The 7,090-nt window shown below is 46.1% G+C and overlaps 2 pseudogenes; one reads left to right on the top strand and one right to left on the bottom strand.

Annotated features, from left to right (window-relative positions):
• Window positions 1–1,699: 1,699 nt before the first annotated feature.
• On the bottom strand, window positions 1,700–4,933 carry LOC106010314 (uncharacterized; annotated as a pseudogene).
• Window position 4,934: 1 nt separating this feature from the next.
• Window positions 4,935–6,689, top strand: LOC101715626 (chondroitin sulfate synthase 1 pseudogene; annotated as a pseudogene).
• Window positions 6,690–7,090: the final 401 nt, after the last annotated feature.

The following is a 7,090-nucleotide window of genomic DNA, read 5'->3' as shown; positions in this document are numbered from 1 at the left end:
TTTGTCATAAATGGTTTTTATCTGATTGAAATAAGGTCCTTTTATACTGATTTCTTCAGGATTTCTATAATGAATGGAAGTTTATTTTTGTCAAAAGCTTTTTCTGCATCAATTGAGATGATCATGTGGTTTTTGTCCTTGCTTCTGTTTATGTGATTTATTATATTTATGAATTTGTATATGTTGAACCATCCAGGTATCTCTGAGATGAAATCTACTTGGACACAATGTTTGAAATTTTGATGATTTATTTGTCAGTATCTTGTTGAGGATTTTTATGTCTATGTTCATTAAAGAGATTGGCCTATTATTCTGTTTTTGGTTGGTTGTTTCTTTTTCTGGTTTTGGAATCAGGGCAATGCTAGCTTCTAGGAATGAGTTTGGGAATACTCCTTCTCTTTTGATTTAATTAAAGAGTTTGAGGGGTTTGGTGTTAGTTCTTCGCTAAAATTCTTATAGAATTTGGGAGTGAATCCATCGGGACCTGTGCTTTTCTTATTTGGTTGTTTTTTTTTTTAATTACTTCTTCAATTTCATTGCCTGATATTGGATTATTCAATGTTTTTATATCTTCTTGGTTCAACTTCAATAGTTCAAATGTTTATCAGTTAGTGTTTCCTAGAGAAACAGATTTAATGCAAGATACACAAATACATAAGAATTTACAAGATTGATTTACAATGGTCACCTGCAGAGTTAGGTGTGAAAAAGTGCAAAAGGGCTGCCTGTGTGCTGGAGATCCAAAGGATCCAGTCAAAGGCCTGGAGCTCTCTGTAGAGTCCTGTGTGAGTCTGTATCAGGAGGCTGAAGGGTCTGCACTGGAAGCCAGGAGAAGATGTCCAAGGTGAAGGTGAAGCCTTCAAAAGCTCCTCCAAAGAAACAGAAGTGAGCCTTTTTCCTTCATTTCCCTTTTATTCCATTCAGCAGCAAGCCTATTGGTTGCTATCACTCACACAGAGGGTGGGGTTTCTGACTTCAGTAAATCCCCTCAGCTACACCCAGAACTATGCTGATCCAATTTAGTTGGACATTTCTTATTCAAGTTCACGTAATCAAACTATCACAATCCAGCCCTTGTCAACTTGACAACCGGCTACATTTCCTTTAAGCATAGTCTCCAGATATAAAGTCAAGTTCATAATTATGCCTAACATGTCACAACTATTCTACATACAAACAGAATGCACTAATTCCTTCCCAGAATAGAAGGAAATTTTCTTTGGGTGATACTTACTCCTAATATTTCATAACTTGAACATTATAATATAGATTTCACAATACTTAAGAGCCAATATTGTCTATCAATATATTATATAGGAAGCATATTGGGAGAGAACTATCATAATTACAATCCTCATTTCTGTCACAGATCATAGGGTCATAGCTGGTAATTAGAACTACCTTCTACTACCCATTCTCTATTCCCTTGGCCTTCAGCAAGCACCTCAGCAGGTCTTGGTTCTTTCCCTGGTGAGGTGACCCATATCTACATTCCTAAATATTCTGGTCCATTTGTCATCCTGCCTGGATTGTGTTGTTATAGTTTCCCTTTGACCTTTGGTAACATTAGGAGGAACCTTAAGGGATCTCCTGAACTCTTAAGTACATTGTTCCTTTCCTCCATTGTGGAGTAATAGTCTAATTTCTCCATGATAGTCTGGGTCAATCACATCTCCAACACTGTAACTTTCTTTTTAGATTATTTCCTCAGAGGCATGAAGAGACCAAAATGATCAGGAGGAAGCCTTAGCTTCCAGTTCAATTGTATCATTTTTGTGTTTCTTGGTGCAAGCCTTCTGCTCTCTGGAACTAAGACTTCTAGGCCAGCAGACCATAAGGTTGTGGGAACAGGAAACAAAAATTTTGCTAGTGAATCACTAGGGGTAATGGTGAGTGGTACCATTCCCACTTTCACCCCTTGATTCCTGGACCCATGAATCCTGGCTTTGGGAGACAGAGTACCATATAATGGATGCTGATTCAAAGAATATACAGCATTTTAAAGAACTTTGCCCCATCCCTGCAAGCTATTGCCACCTATCTGCCTCTACCATTCCACCTTTCTATTAATCCAGCCACTTTTGGATGGTGAGTGTTGGGGACAAATTCTCTGGTATTGCAAACAGGAAAAAAGAAAACAAATCCTTGAAAGTGTCTCAGCAAGGCAAACTTTACTTCTGCAGAAGTGTTCATAGCTAGAAGAAGCAAGCAAGCACACAGAGTGGAGAGTCCACTAGGTTTTTATCCCTGACACACAGTCGTCACTGTGCTATGCTCTATTGGTGGGAGTGTGGCCTCATAATCCAACCTGATTGGCTAGTTTAATAAGACCATGGTTGGTAGGCAGAGCATGGAAAAGCCCTTTGTTACAAAGTTTTATGGCATGTGAGCAGGCACAGAGATCTTTTTCTGGAGTTTTAAAGCAATGGTGAAACAAGCACATATACATTTTACAAAAATAGAAATTCTTATAAAATGGAGTTATTTTAATTATCTTCTTTGACAGAAAAGACTACCTTTTCCCACATGAGGAACATGGTAAGACCAGTGAGTTCCATAAGCATGAGCCCATTGCCTCACTTCTTTGGCTATAAAATGTGTTCCTTGATCAGCGGCAATGCTGTGTGGAATTCCGTGAGGCATTCTGTAAGTCTATGGATGGTAGTTTTGGTGGAAGCATTATGTGCAGAGAATGCAAATCCATATACAGAATAAGTGTCTATTCCAGTAAGGACAAAGCACTGTCCTTTCCATGGTGGAAGTGGTCCGATATAATCAACCTGTCACCAGGTCACAGGGGAATGGTGCCATATCAGGTACTCACTGTAGGTCTCTGCTGCTGGCATTTTTGTCATTCAGCAGTGGCTATAGCCAGATCAGCCTTGGTGAATGGGAGTTCATGTTTCTGAGCCCATGCATAACCTTCACCCCTGTCACCATGGCCACTCTGTTCATGAGCCCATTGGGCAATGACAGGGGTGGCTGAAGAAGAGATTGACTGCTATTGACAGAACAGATCATCCTATTCACTTGATTATTAAAGTCCTCTTCTGCTAAGGTCATTTGGGAGCATTTACATGCAATACAAATATTTTTATATCCTTTACCCGTATGGAGAGGTCTATCCATGTACCTCTTCCCCACATACTTTGTCATCAATTTTGCAGTCACATTCCTTCCAAGCTCCTGACCATCTAGTCAGACTATTGACTGCAGCCTATGAATCAGTACAGTCACACATATGGTCATTTCTCCTTTCAAACAAAATGTACTACCAGGTACATTGCCCATAGTTCTGCCCACTGTGAAGATTCCCCTTCACCACTCTCCTTCAGGGATGTCCTAGAAAGAGGCTATAATGCTGTAGCTGTCCACTTGTTGGCGGTGCCTGCATACTGTGCAGAACCATTCATAAACCTAGCATTCTCTTCCTGTGACAGCTGATCATATGGTACACCCATGAGGCCATAGGTTCATGCTTGGAGGCAGAAGGCAGTATAGCAGGAGTAGGAGCCATGGACATCTGGGAAACTTCTTCATGTAACTTACTTGTGCCCTCTGGACCTGCTCTGGCTCAATCACATATAAACATTTTCCATGTAATGATGGACTACTGCTGTACAGATACAAACTTATGACTTTGTGGATCAGATAATTCCCACCTCATGATGGGCAGCTCAGATTGCACGGTAAACTGGTGTTCAATAGTCAAATGTTCAATTTCCACTAAGGCCCAGTAGCAGGCCAAGAGCTGTTTTCAAAGGGAGAGTAGTTGTCCACAGATGATGGCAGAGCCTTGCTCCAAATTCCTAAAGGCCTCCACTGCAGTTCACATATGGGGCCTTGCCATAGACTCCAAACAGTATCTCCATCTGCCACTGTCACTTCAGGTACTATTGGATCTGTTGGATAATATGGCTCCAGTGGCAGAGCAGCCCGCACAGCAGCCTGGACCTGTTGTAGCTTTCTGAGTGACTTGGTAAATGGGCCAGAGTAAAACACCTAAATGAGGAATGTGTTGCCTCCAAAATCCAAATAGGTTCACTTGGTATTGTGCCTCTTTTTTGATTATAGGTGGAGCCAGAGGCAACAACTTATCTTTTACCTCAGAAGGGATGTCTCTGTATGCCCCACACCACCAGACTCAGAGAAATTTCACTGAATAGGACTTTGAATTTTAATTGGATTTACTTCTTATCCTCTGGCTTTCAAATGCTTTACTAACAAATCCGGAGTGGTTTCTACCTCTTGTTCACCTGGTCCAATCAATGTGCTATCTTCGATGTAATGGACCAGTGTAATGCTGAGACAAAGGCAATCAAGAGCCCTGTGAACTAAGTTGTGACACCAGGCTGGAGAGTTAATATAACCCTGAGGTAGGACAGTGAAGGTGCATTCACGGCCTTGCCAGCTGAAAGCAAATCGTTTCCGATGGGCCTCGTGGATAGGAATGGAGAAGAAGGCATTTGCCAAATCAATAGCTGCACACCAAGTACCAGGAGATGTGTTAATCCACTCAAACAAGAAAAACTACATCTAGTACAGCAGTATGGTAAGCTGCTGTCATTCTCCAAGACCCACCTGTCTTCTGCACAGGCCAAATGGGATAATTAAACGGAGACGTGATGGAAACCACCACCGCTGCATCTTTCAAGTCCTTGGTAGTGGCACTAATTTCTGCAACCCCTCCAGAGATATGATATTGCTTTTGGTTCACTATTTTACCAGGTAAAGGCAACTCTAACTCCTTCCATTTGGCCTTTCCAACCATAATAGCCTTGATGGTAAAGGTTAAAGAATCAATGTGAGGATTCTGCCAAACAGTAAGTATGTGTATCCCAATCATGCATTCTGGAACAGGGGAAGTGACTACAGGATGGATTTGACGATCTACTGGATTCACTGTAAGTTGGACCTTTGCTAAAATTCCACTGATGCTGTTGCAATGGCGAGCTAAGCCCCAGGACGTGCAGCTGCAGCGGCGGCGCAGGCCACGAAGACTAACGGGGCGGGCGCAGGGGGAGCCGTGCCAGCCCAGGAACGGGAGCAGGGTCGCACGGGAACTGGGCTGGGCTGCCACTGCCTTCTCCGTCCCGCTGGCCCAGCGTCCCCGGGCGAGCAGGAGGAGCCGCCTTCGGCACGCGCAGGGCCTGGGTCCCCTCTTAAAGGTCCAGGTGGCGGAGGCGGCGGGCGTTTTAAACAAAGCGCCGCCTGGGGCTTGCGGGCGGCTGGGGGGTGGGGCACGGAGGCCACTGCGGGACTAGGACTGGCTGAAGCGCGGAGCCCGCAGCAGCTGCCGGCACTCGAGGGGCGCGGGCAAGGCCGCGTGCGGCCGGGGCGCCTGGCTCAGCGCGCTGCTCGGGCTCATGCTGGGCTTCGTGCTGGCCTCGCGCCTCGTCCTGTCCCGCGCTTCCGAGCTGAAGCGAGCAGGCTCGCGGGGCCTCGCCGGCCACTATAGATGCCGCTAGGTGCAGGCTGCGGCTTCCCAGGCCGGTGGGGCGCAGGGCGACTTGCTGGGGAATGCAGCCTTGGCCGCAAGGCGTGGGCCCAGATGGCCTTCATGGGAGTCATGACCGCCCAGAAATACATGCAGACCCGCGCCGTGGCTGCACATAGAATGTGGTCCAAGACAATTCCTGGGGAAGTTGAGGTCTTCTCTAGTGAGGGTTCAGATACATCTATACCAATTACGATAGTGCCACTATGGGGGCTTGGATGACTCCTACCCGCCCCAGAACTCTTTTATGATGCTCAAGTACAGGCATGACCACTGCTTGGACAAGTATGAATGGTTTATGAGAGCAGATGGTGATGTTTACATCAAAGGAGATCTTCAGGAGTTTCCTGAGGAGTTCGAACAGCAATGAGCCCCTCTTTCTTGGGCAGACAGGACTGGGCACAACAGAAGAAATGGGGAACTGGCCCTTGAGCCCGGTGAGAACTCCTGCATGAGGGGCCCTGGTGTGGTCATGAGCCGGGAGGTGCTTCCGAGAATGGTCCCACACATTGGCAAGTGTCTCCGGGAGATGTACACCACCCACGAGGACGTGGAGGTGGGAAGATGTGTCTAGAGGTTCGCAGGTGTGCAGTGTGTCTGGTCTTAAGGGATGCAGCAGCTTTTTTTTAATGAGAATTAGGAACAGAAAAGAAGGGGTACATTAGAGATCTCCACAACAGTAGAATTCACTGAGCTATCACATCACATCCCAACAAAAACCCTCCCTACCAATACAGACTGCACAGCTACATGCTCAGTGGCAAAATCGCTGAGCTGAGGCTTCACACAATCCAGCTCCACCAAGAAACAGTCCTGATGAGTAAGTACAGAAGTACAGAGATCCACAAGGAAGACCTCCAGTTGGGCATACCCCTTCCTTTATGCCCTTTCAGGCCTGCCACAGGGAGGAGATTCTGGAGTGGGAGTTTCTGACTGGTACTTGTATTCAGCTGCTGATGGTCAGCCCGCCCCCCCCCCCCCCCCCCCCGCCATGGACCCTGAGGAGAGGGAAGCCGTGGATGACACTGTCATGCAGGTAATGGAGATGATCAATGCCAATGCCAAGAGCCCAGGGCGCGTCATCGACTTCAAGGAGATCCAATACCGCTAACAGCATGTGAATCCCCTGTACTGGCAGCACACTGAATGTCCCACGAGTACAGCATTCCAATTGTATGTGAGAGGAATTTGAAGCTAACTGTTTCTGGATCAGTCGAGACTTCTCTCTCCTGAAAGTCCTGCAGCTCTCAGGTGTTGCTTGCTTGCAGAGCCCTTGGGCCTCAATCCTATCTATCAGCACTTAGGGACACTATTGTTTTCAAATTCCTGAGTGTGCACCAGTGTTTCTCATATCCTGTTCTCTGTCTTTCAGTATTGGATGTATCTCTTTGACAGTGATCCTACTCCTGATGGGGAAGTTACAGTGATTGTGAGCCTATTCCATCAGTCAAGACACCACTGAGGTCCTGGCTCCCTCCCTCAGGGAGGCCAGTCCTCTCCCAAGATGGTGTATATGCCAGACCTAGAGTTGGGGGGATGCCGTGATCCAGGGGTGGTCTGGCTTCCCCTTACAAACCTTCCTAACACTGAAAT

The sequence above is a fragment of the Heterocephalus glaber genome, unplaced genomic scaffold (assembly GCF_053883595.1).
Source record: "Heterocephalus glaber isolate CG9 unplaced genomic scaffold, H.glaber_assembly_v1.0 deba00001461, whole genome shotgun sequence".
In the NCBI taxonomy this organism is placed as follows: domain Eukaryota; kingdom Metazoa; phylum Chordata; class Mammalia; order Rodentia; family Bathyergidae; genus Heterocephalus; species Heterocephalus glaber.
The sequence above is the reverse complement of the archived record's forward strand: the minus strand, read 5'-3'. Positions and strand labels throughout refer to the sequence as shown.